Consider the following 24,881-nt stretch of genomic DNA (forward strand, 5'->3'; position numbering starts at 1 on the left):
AGATTACATTGCCCAGTATATCACATTGGCATAGTAAATAAATAAGGTGACAACAGAAAGTAAAGCTTAGTTACCTGAAATGGAATGGATTCAATATTCATGTTAATATTTAATTATATTAATTATATTTATATAATTAATAAATTTAATTATTTAATTTATAAATTAATTAATTTAATTATATTAACATTTATGTTCATAAGCTAGATTCAAAATCATATTGACTGACCCTCATGGTTGTAATATGAAATACATTTTCATTTTGTAAACAGGGCAGGAAGACAGTTTTGTAGCTTCTGTTCAGGCCATAGTGACCCAATTACCTGGTCAAAGGGCTGCGTAGATGCAAGAGACAGGGTGAGTTAAACTTTAACTTCTGGGAATTGTAAACCAAACCTACAGCCACTGAACCTTTGGAGTTTGATACGGTGATTAGAATATAACCAAAGTGGCATGCTGAATTCGCCATAATCAAGGAACCTTTTCCGGGTGGGGAATCTCAGAAATTACAAAGGTATGTCCCATGCTTTTTTTGTATTTTCTGTTTCAATTCTGGGTTGTTGTGTCTGTTAGATTGCATGGAAACAACTTGTGTTCTTTACTATCCTGGAGCCTAATCCAGAGAATTATCATTCGAGTCTTATACTAATGAAATCAATGAAAAAAGCAAAACAATGTATTGGACTGATCGTGTCTTCACAATTGGGGATAAATTACATGATATACTTCTTGATTGGGTATGCTTCCAAAACTTGTGGAAAGTGGAGTCATGACTGTGGGCTCACAAGTGGAACTCACGTGCTGCAAACCTAACCTCCAGCTAGCTATCAGGGAGAGCCATGCTTCACTGTCTGTCCTGATCTCCAGGACCGGAAAACAGAAATGCGATTAAGAAAAGACATAGTTTCTCATCTCCAACAGCCTTCTGAGTTCTGTCTGTCAGTCCTGATTCCTCTTATACTTTAGACTCCACCTACCTATTCAATTAACTTCTGTGTGCTACCACCCTAGAAAAAAAGAATTAGGATGAATTCTTGCTATTTCTTCTGCTACTAGCCTGCAAACTGAAAATAATATCCTAAGCTATTTGCTTTTGATTCTAGCAAGGAAAGAAAACATTATGGGAAAAGTGTTTGGTTTTGAGTGTGTTAAGTCTCAACCCCAAGGTGTCTATTTATTAAATGGCTTTCACAGACTAAGCAAACAGCACAGCACATGTATTTTTGCAGTATCATGTTTCTCACCCCTAAAAGATAACTAAGAACCAAAATACAGTGGTTCTAAAGTAAAAAATAGATCAGGGCATTTTCTGTCCTATCAGGAATCTCAACTCTCTGCCTGAAGAGCCAGCATTACTTCACTATCAGCAAAGTAAGCCACTGAGGGACCCTGTTAAACACATCTCTGTACTAGTGCAAGTTACAGATGGAAGTCTCCAAGGGGATAAACACTGAGCAATCATTTGCGAATCCTAGGAGATTAGTGTTTTGTAAGACGAATATTAGTAAATTTCCACTCAAATTGTATTAAGAGAGTCTAGCTTAAAACATAAAGTGCTAAGCAGTGTGCACTGTCAGGGAATGGAATCTGGAAATAAAAGTGAAGTCACTTACTTGTCCAAACACTTAGGGATCCCCCTGCTGATACAGAGAAGTAGACATATCTTGTTTATTTTTAAGGCCATGTTTTCTGAAATAATAGTGGCACTTCTCAGCTTAAAAGACACATACATCTTGCTGTTCCAATTTACTATGCTTTAAATATAGGGGAAAGATAAAATACAGTTGGCTAGAAACAGGTTGTTTTAAGTGACACTCACAGAACACAGTAATGGATCCAAAATCATAGGTAGCTATTTTTAACTAGACAAGTCAATTTGTGATGTTTCTATATCAACATTACCTCCACTGCACTTGGGGAGCATAGGGAGTCACAAACGTGACTCCAACAGTCAATGAAATAAGCTAAGACAACAGAAAGCAGGTCTTCTTACCATTTGGGTGCTCTTCAGTATAACGGTAATAGTTGTTAAGTATTAAATTATCAAGCACATGTCTAAGCACATACTATAAGTTTAATCTCATGTTATTCTTAGAACACCCATATGAGGCCAATACTATCACTATATTACACTACTATATATCATACTGTTATTAGATTGAGGTACAGACAAATTATGTAACAGGCTTGATGTTAAAGGAAAGTGACATAACCAGGTTATGCAGCAGGTGGTCTATTTGCAGAGCACATGCATGGGTGCTCTGTACTCAATCACTAGAATTTACTATGTGTACATGGGTGTTTATCATTGGGAGTAGCTAAAAGAACAGGTAATACAGTTTCCTAACCTCTTCTTCCAGGAACATTTGTCTATCAGCATCTCTCCAAATTTTTACTCGTTAGGCTACAGGCTAAGAGTAAAATACTTTTATAGCCCATACCTGTTATTTGCAATAAGCAGATCAACTGAAATCACCACACTTGGATTGATCTCAACCAAACCTTCCAAGAAATCACATACATTCATAATCCTCCACCGAACAAAGTCATGCCCAGATTAAAGGCTTTAAACATAATAACGTAATCGCAGCAAGAGTGGAGACACTTCTACAGACAGAATCAGGCTGGAATACTTGCTCCAAGCCTTCCTGGCCTGAGAAGCTGTGCAGATTATTTAAGTTCCTGAGATCTCCGATTCCTCAGATGTGAAATGGATGTGTGATTGACCTACAGGACTTTATAAAGGTTGTTAAGCAGAGCACTGGTGCTCAGGAGCCAGCTAATCTCTTCTACCATGTTCCCATTAATAAGGTTTTTTTTCTCCAGAAAAAAACTCAAATTGTCCAAACTTACCACCCACTAGCTTCTCAAAACAACTCCATTAAAATAGAAAACTATATAAATAAAGAAACTCATTTATAAAAGCCATTGCACGTCTTTGGAACCTGTACACACACACAACACACACACAACTACAGGATGAATTTTATTTTAGAGCCTATTTCTCAAAACTACTATTAAAAATTCAACATGTCTGTATTGACACCCATAGTTTCACACTCTGACATCCTGACACTGTATATGTTAACTTTATTACACAGGCAGATGGTTTAAAACTTATTTCAGTAACTATCTAAAAACTCTGGTATCCCTTAGGATGCTGGGTAATACTTTGGGTACTATTGCCCAAGGGCTTGCATTACCACATGTGTCTGTACATGACTCAGAAAGTTCAAACAAGACATTATTGATCGACAGAGGATAAACACTGCTTTATCTTATCCATAGACACAGTAACTAGGTTTCTCTCAAGTGCAACTCCAACAGTCCAAACTCTCCCAGGAAAGGTAGTTGGAAGAGATGCCTCACTCCTGCGGTGACCTTGCATATTCAACATCTAAAACCCATCTGTTCCTTAGCTTAAAACTGCAGATCTACTCAGTTATCATTAACAAATATTTACTGCCAAATGGATCAGGAAAGTTGATTTATCATTTTAAGCCATCAACCCTATTCCGACCAGGCTATAAGCTCTTAAGATTATTTAGAATTTTATTTTTCTAATTGTGTCATTTTTCTCTCTTCCCTTTCCTCCTCCCAACCCTTTCCAAGTTCTTTTCACTGCTCTTTCTCAAATACATGACCTCTATATCTGTAATTGTTTGTTTGTGTATGTGTGTAGCAAAGGAAGAGATAGGTAGATAGGTAGGTAGATAGATAGATAGATAGATAGATAGATAGATAGATAGATAGATACTCTCAAATATATAAATACAACCTACTCAGAACATCAGAACATATGGTGTTACTTGTATAAATATAGGATTGATCATTTTAATTTAATACAACCAAAGTTTTGGTTGAGTATTTTTGATGGATTCAAACAAAAGGCTAAAATATAGTCACACACTGGTAGTTGGTTCCAGGGGATTGGGCCCAGGACTTCTGTGGCACCCAAATCCTCATATACTGAAGTCTCCTATAGAAAAACAGTGCAGTGTTTACATATAATGTATGCACATTCTTTCACACACTCTAAGCTCTCTCTGGGCTACTTCTTGTCCCTTGCACATTGTAAACACTATTAAAGAGTTTCATACTACATTGTTTATATCTTATTCAAAATAAATGTCTGTTTATGTTCAAAACAGATGTATTTCTTTCAAATATTTTTAGTTTTTTTTAAAGAATTATTTATGAATTTTATGTATATAAGTACAGTTTAGCTATCTTCAAACACACACCAGAAGAGAGCATCAGATCCCATTATAGATGGTTGTGACCCACCACATGGTTGATGGGAATTGAACCCAGGACGTCTGGAAAAATAGTCAGTGCTATTAACTGCTGAGTCATCTCTCCAGCCCTATCTTTCAGACATTTTAAATCTGTGGTTGGCTGAATCTATGGATAGAGAACATTTAAATGGTCCATGTATGTTTGTTTGTGTTACAATGATTGTCTTCACTAAACTATGCTGACATCCTCAGCTCTCCATTTTGATATTTTGAAAGATATCTAAGGGAAGCATTTTCTTTATGGATTTATGGAGGAAATTTTATGTGTATCAGTATTCACAATCATGTGAACATGTTCCAGGCTTGCTTGTTCTACTGGGGATTGTTTTTTTAGTGATTCTGAGAGGACATAGTCATAAAGATATAACTCCCTGTACTTGCAGAGTGTTCTGTCAGTAAATAATATGTCTAATGAGAATTAGCACACAACAGTTTAATCAGACTGACTATTTAAATAAGCAAATTCCATTATAATTCTTTAAAATCCTATTTTTCAGTTTGGTAGTAATGACTTTATTCCCTCCAACAATTAGGAAATCACTATTGGAAGGGATGCTGTATTGATTTTAAAAACACTAGGTCTGAGTATGGTAATTACTTACCCTTGTACCTTATCACCATGGCATATTCTAGTTTATAAATGTATTTAGGTCCAGAAAATTAGCTCACCAGGTAAAAGCACTCACTGTGTAATCCAGAACCCCAAGTTCAAGTCCCAGAACCCATAATGAAAAGCAAGTACTAACTCCCCAAATTTCTCCTCTGGCATGTACATATCCACACTCATACCCATACATTGTACACATGCAAGCATACAATAATCAACAATCAATAACAACAACAATAAATTTTATGGATTAAATTTGTTCATTGACAATTTGTGTGTGTGTGTGTGTGTTGTGTATGGTTGCTTTCAACCTAACCCCTCTTTTAAAAAATATTAGTGCAAATTCTTTGAAAATTTTATACACTGTAACTTTCATCATAGTGACCGACAACTTCTCTAAGATCCATTCTCACCTTCCCATGACCCTCACCTTTAGGTTTTTTTTTTTATTTTAATAACTAATAACCCATCAAATCAAATTTGTGCTAGCCATACACATCTGGATATGAGACTAGCCACAGAAGGTTGGTCTATCAGAAGCCACATCTCCTCTTTTACAATTTATTTATGCATGTATTTAGATGTTTTTGAGACTTTCACAAGTACTGCATTTACATCATTTACCTTACCTACCATCCTTTCAACTCCCCCCCCCATGTCCACACAACTTCCTATTGAAGTCATGACTTCCTGTTCCATAATTATTATAGTTACACACACACACACATTTACAAATACAGGCTGCTGAGTCCCTTTAGTGCTGCTCATATGTACACGTGTTTGGGGCTGGCCACTTTGAACTAACTGGATGATCTATCAGGGATTTGATCCCTGGAGAAGACTGATTCTACCTCTCTCGTTAGCCATATTTTGCCTATAGCTCTTTGTCTACAGATGGAGGCTTGTGAGATTTCCACTATCCACATAGGCATGTCAATTCTGGTCTTCTTTAGATGCCATATTTTTGAGATTTCATGAGTGCATCTTCCCTGACGTAGATAAGAGATCTTATCCATCATGAGATTCCTTGGTCCTCTGAGGAGCCAGATTCTGAAAACAAAACCCTGCCTCTCCAAGAAGCCATCAACTGTACATAGTTTCTCAGTTAAGGGTGGGAGGTCATGAAGCCCTTCACACTCTATACTAGAGCACTGACTGGATTGATCTTGTGCAGTGTCTAGGTCTTCTGTATGTTTTATTCAGGCAGCCACAGCTGCTAAGCTCATAAATCTATCATGTTACTTTTTTTATTTTGATCTGTCTCAACCATTTTCTCTTACAATCTTTCTGCCCCTTTTCTAGAATGCTCTCCAAGGAATGAGGAGTAAGTGTGATATAAATGTCACAATTGTAGACGCCACTCTATGGTCACTTATTCTCTGTACTGTCAGCAGATGTGAGTTTCTACACCAACTATTGTCCAAGCACTACAAAGCAGAACTGTTCTGATGAGGTCTGAGACATGCACTAATAAATAAGTAGAAAGATGTGACTTTAGAGGGAAGCTTGATACTATGTCAGTTTAGCACAATTGTAGTATCAGAGTCAACCCTCGGGCTTATGAGGTCCCTAACCACGGGTTCTTGGCCAGGTTTGCAGTACAAAGCATGAGTTTCATTTTGTGTGGCAGGCCTTAACTCCAATCAGAAAGTGGCTGGTTACACCTATAACGTTTGTGCCACTATTGTACCATGTCTTACCGTGCCAGACATCAGCGCAGTTCAAGGATTCCAAGCTAAGGTAAGACTCAGGATGACTTTTTCCCTCAGTAGACCTCATAAAACCTTCCAGTGCTATGAAAGCATTTCGACTGGGAGGAGGCTTCCTAATCAGTACTGACTTGATTCCTCTATGTTCTGTATACAATGTATATGATGTCAGCAGCAGAAAAAATTAGCCATTTCTGGTGGGCAACTAAGAGTAATGCCAATAACCTGTATTGTTTGTGAGGTCTCTAGGATACCTCTGATCAACAACTCAAGGCAAGGTATCCCACCTAGCACTAGACTTTGGGGGGGAAGGGCAGCCTGTGGCTTTTGAGAGAGCATCATTCTCATCCTCCTCTTCATCCTCTGTGTAGAGTAACTCCAATTTGACTATTTTATACAACTACATGAATATGTTTGTATATGTGAAGGTTATAAAATGGATTCCTATATGGCTTTTTAAACACCTCTAGTGTTAACTATCCTTCCTCCAACCCTCTTATTGTTCCTACCCCTTTTGTCTCTCTCATCCTAGTCCTGATAATCTTTTTGTCACATTCAAATCACTTTGTTGTGTATGTGACCCACTAAGTTTGCCCACTCAACATTATTATGATGCTAAGTTTGGAAATAACCATTGGAGCCTAGTGAACTCATCAATGTGATCACAACTGTAAACAGTGGTTCCCATTCTCCCAGAATCCATCTGTTCAGAAGAGAGAAATAGGGCTCTATGAGCTTCTTCCCCATCCATTACTGATTATTGGCAAAGCTTGTCTTATGAATGTCTAGTGCAAGTAACTGTAGCTGCTGTGACTTTGTGATTACAATGGCCATGTCATTTCTAGAGAATAACATTTTGAAGTTCTTCACCCTATATTCTGGCTTCTTTATTCTACCCATGCCTTCTCCAGAGTAATTCCTGAGCCATAGAGGGATTCATATAAGCCTATCTTTAGGAATAAGCCTTCAACCTATCATTCTTAAAATTTTGGGTAGTCATGAGTCTCTTCATTCACTGCTATTCATGGAAGAGAGAAGGTTCTCTCATTAAAACCAAAAATAGCTTATGTCTGTGTATAAACATACATGTGCAGATGGCAGTTTGGTGGTATGTCTATTTATCTAAAGATCAGTAGTAAGTTGGCCTCTAGGATCTATGACTTCCTTAGACATGATAGTGTTGTTTTTACTTTTAGCCAACTTTATAATGCCAAGCATGAATTCCCTCTTGTGGAGCAGGCCTAACATTACATCCTGGGAGTTCTTGGTTAGCTTATAACAGTCACATCAGTATTGTGTGTGTGAGCATATTTGATGGGTTGATATAATAGCTCATTCAGTAGGTAACTGAATAAGACCATTGATATATTTTCTCCCCTAGTAGTCTAAGTAGCAGTTTCTGGTATTTTCAAGCTATACAGTAGAATGGAAGTATCTAGTTCAATTCATATATATATATATATGTGTGTGTGTGTGTGTGTGTGTGTGTGTGTGTGTGTGTGTGTGTGTATCACAATCAAGATGTGTAGTGTGATCAGGAATAGACTCTTATCATCTAGTTCTGGTGACCAACCAAGATTAATGATAGGAGCCTGTACTGTTTGAAGAGACTTCTGGGGGCTTACTAACCAGTAATTCCTGGAAAAGTATCCCACAGGATGTTCTTTAGAAACCTGCTGCTTCTGCAAGTAGCAGTAACAAGTAAATGTTTTTAAAGTATTTTATACCTAAGAATTTAAATGAGTTTAATATCAAACTTTTTCATACTCATTTTACTATGTTCTGGCTTGAGGCAAATGAGTTGTGATTTATCATTCTATGGGTTCTAGATGGTTAAAGAGAATTTTACCTGTTTGTGCAGAATACTACTGAGTCACAGGTCTTCAGCTATTCTAGTAGATATCAACTGACTTATCGAACAGTCGGAGGCTGAATGAAACAATAAAGTAAGGGTACATCAAGGTGAATGGAAAGCCTGTTCCAAAGAGGCTCCAGAAGATAGCATCCCTAAAACAAACTGAACCATTCAGTTACTGTGGAAAATGCAGTGGAAGAAATGTAGGCATAGACAATCATAAAATCTCCTAGCAGACTGTTGGGAGAGTGCAAAGCACTGCAGACAGATGTTATTGCTTTCTGTTTCTAGCAGTGTTAGTAATCTTCCCTTTCAATGTTTTATTGGACTTCTGCATAGCACTTACCTACTCCGCTGGGGCTGTTAGCATGAAGCAAACAGCCTTATTAGATGTACTCAAACCCCATTGCTTCTGATTATGTGTTCTGGTAGTCAGGAATCTAAATGTGATACCATGAGGGAATGAACAATGTTGGCAGAAGAATCTCCTAATCCTCTTTCTTAAGGCAGCATAACAGGACCCACACACACACTCCCAGCAGGATGCAGACATTTACTCCTAACCAATTAGAACCTCCAAGTTGTAATTATGAGAATAGTGGTATTAATAATAAGTTAACTTCAATATTCTCCCATGACTCTCCCACATGCTATGCACTTTGGTGAATCAACTTAATCCTTCTGTAAAATAGATACAATTACTATATCATTTTTCCAATAAAGAAACTAAGGCTTGGGAATGTCAAGAAACAAGAACAAGCCATGCTGCATGCATCAGCTTGCAAACTAAGAACAGATGAGTGATTCTAAAAAGTATTGCATCTTGGGATGGGAAGGAAATGGAGATCTCTTGACACGGGAAAAACTGAGTGAATGTCCCAAGAATAGAAAATGTCTTTTTAAAAACAGTAATCAAAATTCAAGACTCGAGCCTTCTACCGCACCATTGCTTTGTATTACCACCCACTGTACACACCTCTAATTCAGCCTGGTTCTCTGTATATTCTAGGAGGCAGGCTAATAGGTCCTCCAATGTCATCAAGACCTGTCTCTTCATTAGGTCCTCTCTACGATAAGATTCACAGACAAACTCAGTAATGGAAACTCAGCTGTGACTTACAGACTGAGAGGTTCAACTCACAGAAGAAATGTGTGTGTGTGTGTGTGTGTGTGTGTGTGTGTGTGTGTGTGTGTGTGTGCATGTGTGCACACACGCGTGCACGTGCAAGCAAAAATATAGTTAACACAGTGGCAGGACCAGCCATGGAGCTATTACTGAACACATGAAGCAGTTGTCATAAAGGACTTGGCTGCCTCACATCCAAAGTTTTGTAATGTCTGGAAGATAACAAAGTATCTCCTGGGAAACATATCCTTCTCCCAGTAGGAAGAATACGTAGCCCTGTATATATACAGGGGGTCCTGGATAAGACCACCTTCATTTGGGACTTTAAATGAAGACTCAAATGCTGCTAACTATGACTTCACCAGCCTGAATAGAGTATGATTCACTTAGCATTAGAGTGAATTTTCTTTCATATGTTTTCTAGAGAAACAAATTAGTTGGGAGGCAGACTGTGAATTCTAACACTCAAAGCCTAAACCAGACCAAGCATTTACAAAGCTATGTGGAAATAGTAAATAGGGAAGGGAAAATTGAACCATGAAGGAGAGAAGACATGGAAGGGAGAGTAAAATAATAGGCTTGAAGCAGGTGTCTGTGTGAATAGTTAACTTATTAAACAATTCTGACTACTTATTAGTCAAGGGGGCATCACTTATACTAGACACTGACCCCAGAATGTCCCTCACTCCCTTGCTGTAACAAACACATGTTGCATGTGCAGAGAGCTAAACTGGAGTCACCCTGAGAATGGTATTATGTGGTCCTTTATGATATCTGAGGGGAAATCCCTAAAATGGGGCTGGCAAGAGCCCTTGTGGGCTGGACTGATCACCTGAATTTGATATCCACACCCCACAAGGTGGCAGAGCAGAACAGATTTCTGATAATCATCCTCTGACTTCACATACATACTAAAACATATGTGCACCTAGTACACTAATACACACACACTAATACAGACACTCACAGAGAGCCATATGTGTACACACACATACACTATATAAATAAATTAAATTCAAAAAGCTCAGTAAAGAACACTGGCTGTTCTTCCTGACGACCCAGGTTCAATTTCCAGCACTCACACAGCAGCTCACAATCATCTGTAACATTGGTTCTAGGAGATGCAATAACCTCTTTTAGCCTATGTGGACACCATGCACTTACATAATGTGCAAATATACATGCATGCAAAATACTCATAAATATATCATTTAAATTAAAACAACCTATAATATCTAAAAACTTATTTTACTTACCTTTCAGAAATAACACATAAAATTAAATATGTTATATAATAATAAAACTCTCTATTGTCTCAGAATTTCAAAGGATTAGATAAAGTCCAATAATGTATGGTGCTGACATGGCAGAAGAAAATATGTCAAAACAAAAAAATTCTAGTCCGAGAATGCCTAGGTTCATAGCCTAGCTCGACCAACTGACTTTGGGTCAATTACTTAAATTCTACTAAAATCAAGATTATTTTTAAAGGAGAACATAATCTATGTGAATTGCTTAAGATAATACCAAGCAAGAGTAAGGCAACCTTACACTGTACAGCCATGATCATCACATTTCTATAATGAGAACACAATGCTTTGGAAGCTGAAAATGGTAAGGAGAGAGATGGACCATGAGATGAAACATTGAGAGTAGATTTTTTAGGATGCAATAAGGAGGCTGCGAAGTTAACAGAATCCTCACTCCCAGTTTGCAAATGTGAGCTTGGCATCTCCTCACCAGTTTTCCCAAAGTATTCTCTAACACTGACAGGACCTCCTGGGGTTTTTTTTTTTGGGGGGGGGAGGGCAGCATAGAATGACTTGAAAGATCTTGGGTAATCATTAAAGCAAGCAAAGTAGAAATATGAATATTTATAATAGTGCACAGATCCCTCAAGCTTTGCTATTGACATAGTTACATCCAGAGAAACCAAAACCACTCAGCAATCAAAGCTACTTATAAAACTTCAGGTGATTGTTTAAGAGGATGACTATTAGTCATCTAATGTTAGTCTGAAAAAACACAGGCATTAAATACAAACCCCCTGCACAAGCATAGAAACTTCATGGAGAGCATACCCCAGAAGAGAAGATTAAATGTAGAAGATAGGGTGGAGGTGGGGGGCTAAGTGGGTCATCAAGACCTCAATGAAAGAATTACATATCTACTAAGGGACACCAAGGAAAGGCTTCCTTCTATGTGGGACAAAGTAGTGCCCTTCTGCAGCCAAGAATGCTAGTAGCCTGTCTTGTCCCAACACTGAGCAATGTCCACTCCACTTCTAGCCCCACCTTAGTTAGCAACTGACCATTCTTGTGAACAGGTACACAGGACTGATCCTCCTGTTGCAAGTGATATGTGGCTACCAACTTCTCCATTGGATCTGGTTGCTGGACTCACCCTTGAAGAAGTTGAAGTTATTCTAACAACTCACACACTGAGAATTGACTTAATTTCATGTACCAGCACTTCCTCATATAAGTTTATCTTCTTCTAAGTGCAGTGTTGCATGCAAGAATGACTTTACCTCTAAAACCAAAGAAGTTTTAGAACTGTCTCTAAAGTTTGCAAACTGAGATTAAATGATCAACATTTTGTTGCAGAGTTTTTTAAAAAAAAAAAAAAAAAAAAAAACTGTATCCTGTTAACTATGGTAAACTGGTGGTTTCCTAAAGGCAGTAAAATTATTCTATTCTTTTTTTAAGTTACAATATTGCTCATTTGTAGGATGAAAGAGCCCCCCTCACTAGAAAGAAAGAGAAAAGTCAACATTGAGTACCCTTTGTCAAGCCCCAGGCTGCATAGTCATACTCACCCTACCCTGGTGAATTGCTACTGTCCCTCTGTAGAGAAGGCATCCCTAACCCAAACTCAGAATGAAGAAACAGTTTAATTAACTTGACCCAAGTTTACAAAGTATTAAGTGGCACAACTCCAGCCTTCAAGTATTAGTCTATTGAGAATGATGGCATCATAATCATGAATAATAATCAATATTGTATAAGAAAGTCTGGATTTTAACACCATGCAGCACAACCGTAAAATTATGCAAAGCAGAATAAATTGTGTCTGGAATAATCTGAGAGGCTACATGTGCAAAACTGATTATTATTCAGTTGTGGAAATACTGAATTGGGATAGTTGCAGGAAAATGAATAAGTGAGGGAACATAAACACATGTTCTTTCTTATATGTAAATCATAGCCTGTAATGTAGACACACATAGAAACAGACCGGTGGGTGTAGTAGCACTTAAAAAGGAGGCCACAAAAGGGTAATAGTAGATGATAAGAAAGGCCAGATTGCAGGCACAAGGACACACATGTCATGAAGAAGATATAAAGGTAATTGTTCCTATAGTTTCCACCTTCAGAGTTCTTTTCTTTTATGTTTGATGGATAAATGTATAAAGATATGATTGATAAGGGAAGTGTAAAACACTAAACACAGCTCTGTATCATCAGAAGAGCCATTGTACCTGGACAGAAGTTTACCAAGATGTAGAATTTGGAAATCGTCAGGTATTAATTTGAGTTGCTATGTGATGTTTTTACTCATGAGTTCATTATAATAAATAACTTCAGTAAATACAAACAATAACAAAGTATGGGCATTAACCATGCATGTAATCCCAGCATAGGGATTATTATACTAATATTACTAATATTACTGAGGCAATATTAATCCAGTGATTACAGGATTCAGGAAAATCTAGGCTGCACATAGACTCCCATCTCAGAGCAAAACTGAATTAACAAATAAAGCTTTTTGAATTGTCATCTCTGTAACAAGACACACAATTTGTCCCATTCACTTAACCACAGGATAAACTTCAAGGAAGTGGAAAGCTACTTACGTTTTCAGATGCTAGAACTCTCTCTCATCCACCCCAATTCCCTTACAAAACATGCACAGTTTCTACCTTTTAACATTTCTGAACACTTTCCTTGGACTAAATTTTTTTTAAAAGCCACCATTCCTGTCTGAATTTTCAATATTTAAAGGACAGTAATTGTGTTTGAGTATCTATCTCCATTTCATTGTTTCTCATCTTCCTGTCTATGCTTTCTGAAAGACTTTTGTCTCCAGGATAGCCTTAAAAGAAAGGAGAAACAGACAGCTTGTGTTACTGTCACCACTAGCCACCAGGGCTTCATTTGCCCTGGTGTATAGACATCCACAGTCATCACTGCCAGTCTATAAGCACGTACCTACTCACAAGACCTTATGGAGTGGGTATGACCTTGACTTAATAATAGACTGAGAAAGGACAACATCCAGTAAGAATATGTGTACCTAGGAATCAAGCAGGACCTTGACTTGCTCAACCTCCTATCCAGGATACTGTACTAGTTATTTGTTCAAAGCCTCTAAGGTAGGAATCCACAGAATTACTTGGCTCTTTCCTGTCCTTTTGAACTCACATGAAAGTTTCCTGGCTTGACCTATTCTTTCTCTCCTCATAGCTGTTTCCTTCTCTCTAAACACCACTACCAATTATCATTTTGTCCTGCTAATATTAATATCTTTATTCAGGTATTAATAAAAATAATTCCTGGTTGGACTTCATCAAGACTAAGTTCAATGCAAATCAACTGAGCCAGATCCAGTAATGATCTGGTAGAATGAGAATATTTTAGAACGCAGTTACACATTGAAAGTCACGAGTATGTTGACAACAAATTAATAGAGAAACTGTGGACTTGTTTTCTCTCCTGTCATCTAGTTTCTACCTTCCTTCTAAGTCTTTCCTCTTTACAATGCATTTTTATGTGTCTACCCTATTTAACAGTAATGATTCATTTTGTTCTCTGTTACTTTGTTTGAACACATATGGTGTTTATATTAGAGCTCCAATGAGCTATTATTAACTCAATTGCATGGTGCTGTTACCAAGAGACCATTTATATCATTTCTTGGTCTTTGCTACAGATGAATTGAATCATACACACACACACACACACACACACACACACACACACACACACACCATACCACATACCATGCACAAGCACATACCACATACACCTTGAGAATGGATAACACCTAAGAAGAGCTGACTCCAAACAGGAGTCTGTTCTTTCTTCAAAGGTCCCCACTATCTCATATGTGTCATCATCTGGCTCTACTGAGGTAACTCTCTGGTGAATAGTAAAGACTAGTATGTGTCATGTATAGTTAATGGTACAAGGATGAGGCCTTAAAGCAAGTAACTAAAGTCCCAGTTAAGGACTTCGTTCAGGCTAGACACAATCTCTGTTTGAGCAGACAATTGCAGTGATGTTGTTTCTCAGAGTAAGATAAAAGAAGAGGAAAGTGAGATTCAGTGTTGTGAATGGTATGTGCTAACCTTTAATAACACAGTTAAATCTCAAGCGTCCTGCTTTGAGATATAGAGAAATTAATGCTTCCTCTTCTTTTCTTCTCTTGTATGATTTAGTTTCAAGCTAAATTCAATGGATTTAAAGACCTTCTCTTTGATAGCTAAAAGAAGTTTCAAACAGATAAGAGGTGAAATGTCTCTGAAGCAGAAAAAAAAACTATCTCTATAATACCTATTTTAATGAGACTATTACTTAACTCTTTTTATGGGATATTTTATTTACATTTCAGATGTAATCCCCTTTCCCCATTTCCCTCCTCACCCAAGAACCCCCTATCCCATCCCCCCTCCTCCTGCTTCTATGAGGATATGCCCCCACCCACCCTTCCATTCCCACCTCCCTACCCACGATTTCCCCCACACTGGGGCGTCCAGCCTTCACTGGACCAAGGACCTCCCCACCCACCTATGCCTGACAACTACATATACAGCTGGGGCCATGGGTCCCTCCCTATGTGCTCCCAGACTGGTGGTTTAGATCCTGGGAGCTCTGGTTAATTGGTATTATTGCTCTCCTCATGAGGCCACAAACCCTTTCAGCTCCTTCAGCTCCTTCTCTCTAACTCCTTCAGTGGGAACCCCATGATCAGCTCAATGGTTAGCTGTGAGCATCCACCTCTGCATATTTCAGACTCTGGCAGACCTCTAAGGAGACAAAACTCGGGTGATAGCAGATGCTGGCAAGGATGTGGAGAAAAAAACACTCCTCCATTGTTGGTGGGATTGCAACTCTGGAAATCAGTCTAGTGGTTCCTCAGAAAATTTGACAAAGCATTAACTGAGGACCAAGCTATACCACTCATGGGCATATACCCAAAAGATGCTCCAACATATAACAAGGACATATGTGTTTATAGCAGCCTTATTTATAATAGCCAGAAGCTGGAAAGAACCCAGATGTCCTTCAACAGAGGAATAGATACAGAAAATGTGGTACATTTACACAATAGAATATTACTCAGCTATCAAAAACAATGAATTTGAGAAATTCTTAGGTAAATGGATGGAACTAGAAAATATCATCCTGAGTGAGGTAACCCAATCACAAAAGAACACACATGGTATTTACTCACTGATAAGTGGATATTAGCCCAAAAGCTCGCAATATCCAAGATACAACTCACAGACCACATGAAGTTCATGAACAAAGAAGACCAAAGTGTGGATGTTTTGGCCCTTCTTAGAAGGAGTAACAAAATACTCATGGGAGCAAATATGGAGACAAAGTATGGGACAGAAACTGAAGGAGGGGCTGTCCAGAGACTGCTCCACCTGGATATCCATCCCTTGTGCAGTCACTAAAGTTAGACACTGATGTGGATGCCAGGAAGTGCATGCTAACAGGAGCCTGATATTATTTATCTCTTAACTGGAAACATTTCCAGTAGACCACAGACTATACAATTTTAAACAAATTTTTTTAAATAAAAATGGATGATTCTAATTACCTAAAGTTTGTCCTCAAAAAAAAAAAAAAACAAAAACAAAAACAAAAAACCTACATATCAGGATTGTTTTGCAAAAATGATGATCAATTCACCATCTGATTATGTTTAATTTTTCTCAAGAATTCTGGTAACATTTTGTAATTAGATTGTACCTTAGTAAAAAAATTATTTTGGCACAGTAATAAAGTTAAATAAAAATTAGAAAATATATTTCCTCTTCATAGGCATGCTTTAATGCCTTGACTTAAAACAAATTTGAATAAATGAACAAGTGAATACATATATTAATTCATACATTTGTATGTATGTGTATATAAAGCATATACAAAATATCATGTCTAGAAGATGCCTGCTTACTAATTTTTCTCCAATAAACTCTAAGTCAATAGCTCCAGTGGTTCCCCCATGCAGTTTTTTTCTGTAAATATTTTATTACTGTGGAATTTCTTAGTACTTGGGGTTTGTTAGTTCAAGTAACTCTAGGTAAGACCCCAGATGATTCCAGATCAGATGGTGTATGGATTTTAAGCATGATGGAGCAATAACAGAAATATTAATGGCCCGAAACATCTTTGCAAACGCTGTCTCTTTAGACACTTGTGCTTTTCAACATTGCTTTCTAAAAATAATATAATGTTATCAGCAACTTCTTAACCAAGAGAATCATCAAAGACACTGCAGCAAGAATAAGAGCAAGAGACAGGGTAAGGAGAACAACTGACCAGAGAGGAGAAGATCCCACTCTCAGGGCAGTCATGTCTAGTGTTGTACAAGGTTCTGTAGTTTCAGTGACCCAACATTGCACTATCTCATCAGGTATTTGGTCCATAGTTGAGTTCCTTCTGTCTGACTTTCTATAGTCCGGAAGAGCTAAAGAGCTATGGAAGAAATTTAATGCTTTAATTAAACCAAAGGATAAAAATAAGTACAAAGTCATATTATATCCTGCCAAATGATATGGCCCAGGGTAAACCATGAAAGTGCTACACTCTGCTGGAGAATCTGGGTGAGAAATGACCAGTGTAAAACACAGGGCTGACAATGACCACATGTTCACACTGGACCACAGGCAAAGGAAGTCAGAACCTGGTCCATGTGCACCATTCCACAATCCACTAGGCCTAGTCACCAGAATTGATGCAATAGATATTTCCAGTGCAGACCAGAGACTAAACTGCATCATGTTCTAGTTAAACAAAACCATGTGTCCCTGTGGAAAACACTGCAAACTCACAGTACTGTTCTTTCTGGCTTTCCACTGCTTCCTGTGTTCCTCTCAGCTACACTCTGACAGAAGCAAGGGATATCTGCAATCTCTTCAACCTTCACCCACTTCCTTTACAAGGAAAGGAAAGCCAATTAGGAAAATTTTAGTAATTTAACTTCAGGTTGTCTGTTATTTGTTACCCACAGCATCATGGGCATGTCAACTAACTTTTCTCTTTCTGGGCTTACTGCTTTCTCCACTGATCATAGAAATGCTAACACCTACTTCATAGAATTGGAATGGGGATAGAATAAGCCATGTTTAAATGTAAAGCATAACATGTAATACATGTTTTGTACATGTTGGCCTTGCATACTATTCTTACTTATCATTTTAAATTTTGCCACATAACAGCCAAAAAGCAGTAACAGCATTTTGATTTGTTCACTAAAGGTTTCATGTGTAAGCCTGGTGGTGGTAGTGGTGACAGCATGCGCCTTTAATCCCAGCACTTGGGAGGCAGAGACACATAGATCTCTATGAGTTCCAGGCCAATCTGCTCTACAAAGTGAGCAGGACCTCCAGGGATACATAGAGAAACTCTGTCTCAAAATAACCAAAATAATAATAATAATAATAATAATAATAATAATAATAATAATAATAATAAACAATATTGTTGCTGTTGTTATTGCTGTGGTTTACATGTGGTAATATTGTTATTATTAAAATATTATTATCACATGTAAATTATAAGTTTTTAAGTTATCTTTACTCATTTTAATCCACTATGCCCTTTGTTTATCTGTCCACTAGTTTGTGAGGCTCTCTGTTAATGATTTAAGCATGGGGTTTTGTTGTTGTTGTTGTTCACAATTTACAGGTATCATTCTTATCTATTATTTATCTGTCAATCATTTGTTTTAGTCTCTGCCAAGGTTGCATTACAATTACATGTGCTTATGATTTTTATGTAGTTAAATCTGGCAGTCTTTTCGTTGTGGCTTTTTGCACTTACTTTGAAAGACTCCATGTCACAAGAGAATGAGAACATTCTCCTGTGTTCTGGTAGTTACGTAATGCCTTTAAAGGTTATCTCTTTAATCCTCTTAGAACTTGGACATAGGTTATTAGGTGATAGTCCAACTTTATCTCATTCTCAAATTGTCCACGACCTCCCTATGATCTGAAATAACACCTATTGGCAAACACCAATCTCAAAACAACTATGGATCAAGGCTTTCGATTCTGTGACATGGATTTTCTGTTCTTGGGAGTGTTTCATTTCTTACTGTTGGTTAAGCTGGCTCCAGATCATTCCATGTGTTCGATAAATCTTGTGGAAACCATCACATGTTTTTTTTTTCTGCCAGAAGAATTACCGGATTAACTTCTCAAGTTTCAAAATAATAGAATCTAAATAGAAATAGCAATGCATGATAAATTGTTACATAATAGACTTTTTCACTTAAACAGTTCTTTAGGACTTTTTGTTGAACTCTATTATTTTCTTTACATGATTTTAGGCACTTCTTATGTTTATTCTTATTATTTCCCTTTATTGGTCAGATTTTCTCCTGGCATCTCTTGTTCTCTTAGTGAACATTTATTCTTACTCTTGCAGTGCTCTCTGACTAGCTGCAATACAGTGTCACTGAACTGTAGCTACACTGCCCTGATGTGACACCTTCACCGCCATGCCTTCGCCTTTACAAGGAAACTGAGTTCTATTCCTAACACACAAAAAACTTCATTATCTTTAATATAGATATCATTTTACTTAGTACCACTTGTTTACTATGAAAATGATGCATGTTTTCCATTAGTGAAGAAAATTAAATTTATAGAATCCCCAATACTCAATAATCTTTGTGTCTTATAATGATGTTGTCTTGTAGTCGTGGTGCTGTGCTGACAGTTCATATGTAAACTCAGATGTGATTTTTTTTACTAGTTTTCTGAATTATTATATATTCATAAATTTCTGTAATTTTCCATTCTTCAAAGAGCTTTTTATAATAAAACAAGTATTCTTTTCTGGTTTGCATATTTATTTATTTATTTATTTATTTATTTATTTATTTATTTATGTGTGCATGTGTGCACATAATGTGTGTCTGAGTGCCCACATCCAGAAACAGGTGTCAGATCCCACTGGAGTTGGGAGCATCCTCACATGGGTGCTAGGCACTGAACAATGATCTTTTTGAAAGAGTAGTAAATATTCTTAACCTCTCTCCAGCTACAATAGTATTTCCTTAATAGTATTCAAAATATGCCTAATTAAATTATCTGTTTCAAAAAATTAAATGTTTTTCAGTTCAAGTAAACAGTTATTAGGTTATGTAAAACCTTAATTTATATATAAAAAAAAAACAAAAAAACCATACTTTTCTAAGTAAATATCCAACACACCATTGCATCCATTTTTGTTCTGTAAATTATTAGAAGCTATATACTCGTTTGTAAGAAGTCTCAGGCTTGTGATATGGACTCTCTTCTCATTTGAGGAATTCACATGCCTCTTCCTGGTCATAAGGCCAGCTGTAGTCTAGTTCACACTTCTCTCCTGTCACCTGTAACTCTTAGTGTCCAGTCTGTAGAACTTTATTAATTCTACTTTTGTCTCTGGTCCTCATTGGTCCACTGGGATTCTTTCCTAGCCTCTCTTGAGTGCTTATTTACAGTGATTTGTGTTTTCAATAATTTTTTTTCAGATTAGGATTTTTGACCCAATTTTATGATGAAAATTTTATTTTGCCAAGTAGTTACATAGTAACAAAGTTTTAACTTTTATATTGTAAATTTTAGAAACCATATATCATAAGATAAAAAAAATCCATTTATCTACCACCCAGTTTAACCAGTTAGCCTTTTATAGTCAACAACCTTATGAATATAAATTTAACGTAAGTGAAATTTGACCACACACTGTTTGTACAACATATTTTCCAATTATATTCCTAAAAAGTCTACCTCAGTTGTGACTCCTTTGTCTAGACTATCAACCAGTATTGTACCACTGTTCATGCAAATGTCTCCTTGTCACTGGTTATTTGGGCAATGTCTAAGCTTTCTTACAAGCACTGTGAGAGTTAGAAAAAAAAAAGAAAGAGAAAGAAAGAAAGAAAGAAAGAAAGAAAGAAAGAAAGAAAGAAAGAGAAATCATGTCCATAAAGGCTCTAGTTTTAATAACTTTGTCATTAAGAAATATCTACTCTTGTCTCTCTCATAAATATGGTGTGCAGAAAACATAAAAAAAATCACCTTCTCACATTAAGCAAATTTATTCTAGGGTAGAACAACAGAAGCTACTGGGAATAATTAGGAATAATGAGTGCTAGGACATTTAATTTATGTCTTTTTTTATTTCTGATTGACTACAAGTCACTATAATCTATAAAATTGTTGATGCTAAATCTTCTGTTCATTCCTTATGTGTCTGCTGAGCACTTGGCATAGCGTCAAGCCTTTGGCACAAACTACAAGTAGAAGATAGACCTTCCATTTATCATGCTTAGTTCAGTTCAGTGAGAGTCAGGAGAATGTTACAACACTGTGTGAGGCAATACAGAGCTGTACAGGCTTTCCTGAGAACACCAAGGAGATGGCATCTGAAGTTACCCAGGAAGGTTGTCAAAGAAAGCATCATAGAGCAAACAGCATTCAACCAAATCTAGATGGAATTAATAGGACCAAACAGTGAAGTTGGGAGACACAGGAAGGGAAAGGCTAAGCAGTGAGCCTGGAGATCTAAAGAAGCATCTGGGTGCTAAGAGGAAGGGCATGTGAAGGATGGGGAAAGGGGACCCAGGATGTGGTACTGAGGAGAATGTGTCATACTGATGGCATGGGACTTTACCTACCACATGGAGTTATGTAAAGATATAATAACCAACCCTGTGCAAGTATTAAATACCAGGGACCACTTTGAGTATTTAATAATTACCTTAATGTTTAATCCTCAGAACTACAAAGTAAGACATACTATTACCCTAATTTTACATACAAAGACATTGGGGCTCAAAGGGCTTCTACTGGGATGAAAGTAGAAGAATATATAAGAATGCTTTCTTTTTCTTTTAATAAGGGGGTCTCCTTAGGTAGCCCAAGCTAGCCTCGAACTCGTGATTCTCCTGCTGCAGCCTCCCATATAGATTCGGGTAACAGCTATGACCATCACACTTGCCTCAGAGTTTGTTTTTATGTAGCTATATTCAGTGGCATACACATTTGGGGTAAGATTTTCATTGCTAAGAAAGAATATAGTCCTAGGGAATATGGAGACATCGACACAAGACTATTAAATGGTAGCTAGGCAGTGCAAGTGAAGATCCGTGACATTTTATATCTTTTATTTTTCGAATGAACACTATCTAGGGAGTCTGTCCTGGTTAGTTTTTATTGTAATTTGACACTATCTAGTAACCTGGGAAGAGGGAACCTCCTTTGAAGAATTGCCTCTATTAGGTTGTCCTGTGGGCATGTGTATGAAGCACTTTCTTTAGTGCTAATTGATATGAGGGCCAGTCCACTATGGGCAGTACTGTCCTTATGCAGATAGACCTATGCTGTATAAACCAGCTAGCTAAGAAGCATTCAGTGAACAAGCCAGGAACCTGCATTTTTTCCATTTTTTCTTCTGGAGTTTCTGCCCTGAACTCCCTAAACAATGGGCTATAACCTGTAAGTTAAAATGAACCCTTTTCTTTCCTAAATTGCTTTTGGCCATGGTGTTTATCACAGTGGCTTTGAAAATAAACTAAGACGAGTCCTTTCTGAATTAGCTCTGTTGCCCCTGTATCTCACAGCCATCCCCCATTATGCTTTATTAGCAAAAATCTTAAATTACACTGAATCACATGTGCTAGATGTCAACAAAATACATCCGAAGGGTGTTCTCACTCATCGTCTCTATAGTCACTTGTCCGCAGCCTGTATGACTACGGTTCACAAATGAAAAGTCTGATGTTCAGAGTGGGCATGTAAATGTAATTCTTCAGTGCTGCCCTGAGCCTCTTCCAACACCTTCTATCTTTACCTCACTCTTTATCTGCACTAACAAACCCAGCTGTGCCACAAACCTACCTACATTTTCATAGCAGAACCCGGGGACTGAAAGTAGAGATGCTTGGGGATGCCTTGCCTTGCCTGCCTCCTCTGATGAGTGCTATGCTCCTGTGCTTGATGATACGCTGGTTGGCACAACAAACCAGGAGCTTCTGCAAAGCTGCATCTGTATGGTGGGCTCCTAAGCTCCAGGGTGACTATGGTATATTATTGCTGCAGATAATAGATGGTTAAGGAGATTGCTGGAGACAACAGTGAAAGGCAGAAAGGGAACAAAAGGCTCTTCCCACGTTTGTATTCCTGTTCAGGCCTCTGCCTGATTAGTGGGCCTTGGACAGTTGACCTCCCCCATTTCCCAGCCCTCTTTACTTGCTTCTAAACCACTGTAGGGAAAAAATATAAGGCTGGGGATCCCAGGGTTCCTCCTGCCATGCTGTGGGCAGTCTGCTGGGAACGCTCTGGGTTCCTCCAGCTGGAAGTTGGGCCTGGCTGCTCATTAACTAAAAGCCTCTCCCCGGCTCCTCACGGTTCCTCATGGCTGCGCGGCCCCAACACAGGAGGAAGTCCTTGGGTTTCCAAAACCGGTTTATTCACATGGTGGATGGTGGATGGGTCTGGATGCATACCCCCATAAACCCAGGATCGACCTGAGTTGAAAGGGCAGGGGAGAAGAGGAGAGGGGTTGGGGAGGAATGTTTAATAGGCTCCACCTCTGGCCTTCAGGTACCTCATTAGTATGTAAATCTCTCTAGGGCCTGTTAGCGCCTTCCACCTGTGAAGGTGGAATGGAGATTAGACCTCCTGTTAGGCCCAACAAACCACCTCAGCATCCTGGTTCTCTTATCCTATGGTGTTCGATCTAGATCGCCTCCGTTGGATCTTCCTTATCTCCTGGCTTTTAGAAGTTGGAGTTATCTTGAGATCTGCCTTACATACACACCCACCCTCTCCCCAGTCTTTACATGAGCTCATCCATTCTCAAGACTAAACATCTGTCATACACCAGCTCTAAGTCAGTGTCTCAGCTAGAACTCTCCCTTGAAATTCAGACTTGGATTTCTGTCTACCTGCCATTCAGTTTCTGTTTGGACAGCTAAAGGCACTGTGAAAATCAGCACCCCCACGACCCCAACCTCTGCTTCTTCTTCCAGAAATTTCCTCAATTGTATTCTTCTTTTGCCTTTAGTTTCATTTTGTTTTGGGTTGGGTTGGGTTTAGTTTGGGAGTTCTGGTATCTAAACCTAGGAGTTCAGACATGTCACTCAAGTGCATGCCATTAGAAAACACACCAGATCCCTGAGGTGCCTTTGGTTACAAATTGTGAGTCTCATTCTAATGTGCTGGTCGCAATGATTTGAGATTTAGATATTGTGAAGGACTTCTCAGAACTTCACAGAGTAGTCCAGTGCAGCAGAGAGGCCTTTCTGATGTCAAAATGTACTAATTATTAACCCAAACTCAAAGCAGGTTTTGAAAAAAAAAAAAAAAGAACTCATTATGTAACTATGAACTGATAAACTGTTGCCTTTTAATGGAAATGATGAAGTCTAGCAAAAGAAAGAAAGAAAGAAAGAAAGAAAGAAAGAAAGAAAGAAAGCAAGCAAGCTTAGCCGAAGACTATAGACTTTGCCATTGAAGCTTTTAAGGCACATAGAAATAACCTTATCAGATAGATCCCCCATGTCCTTCCTGATCCTCCAGGATAAGTGAGGCAGAATGGAGAACCTAAGAGCTTTCTGATTAAACAGTAACTTTAATAACATTTAGTAAATTTAGTAACATTTACATAAAAGTAACCTTAGGCAAAATGTAACTCTTGCAATAGTTTCTTTATAAATCTTCAAAAATGGTTTTTATAGCTTTACTTATAAGATTACTTCATAGCAATTTCTACAACTGTATCTGCCGACAGATAAAGATTATAAACTGAATATGGGCATCAACTTATCTATGTTTTAGTATCCATAGAAACAGTATATTCTCCAGCTACAGAAGTAAAGTTACATGACCTAACCTGATTGCTTTATAATGCTAAATCACCACTATCATGTAGAAAAAAAAAAAAAACACTAATTTCCTAATCAAGATTAAAAGCAAGGCTACAAGTTCTGGATAGATGAGATGATTCAGCACTTGTTGCCAAATCTAACTTCCTCAATTCAACCCCCAGGACCC

General features: G+C 37.8%; 1 protein-coding gene across 3 annotated transcripts in view; it reads left to right on the forward strand.

Annotated features, from left to right (window-relative positions):
- Window positions 1-378: 378 nt before the first annotated feature.
- A1cf (APOBEC1 complementation factor) overlaps window positions 379-24,881 on the forward strand; it is a 74,780-nt gene continuing 50,277 nt past the window's right edge. For 2 of the 3 annotated variants that reach the window (XM_034509123.2, XM_034509131.2), the window contains exon 1: window positions 379-514. The gene's annotated coding sequence lies outside the window, so the exon portion shown is untranslated. The remainder of the gene's footprint in view (window positions 515-24,881) is intronic. The other variant, XM_076919061.1, reaches the window with a different exon arrangement.

Source organism: Arvicanthis niloticus, chromosome 1 (assembly GCF_011762505.2).
Source record: "Arvicanthis niloticus isolate mArvNil1 chromosome 1, mArvNil1.pat.X, whole genome shotgun sequence".
Taxonomy (NCBI): Eukaryota; Metazoa; Chordata; class Mammalia; order Rodentia; family Muridae; genus Arvicanthis; species Arvicanthis niloticus.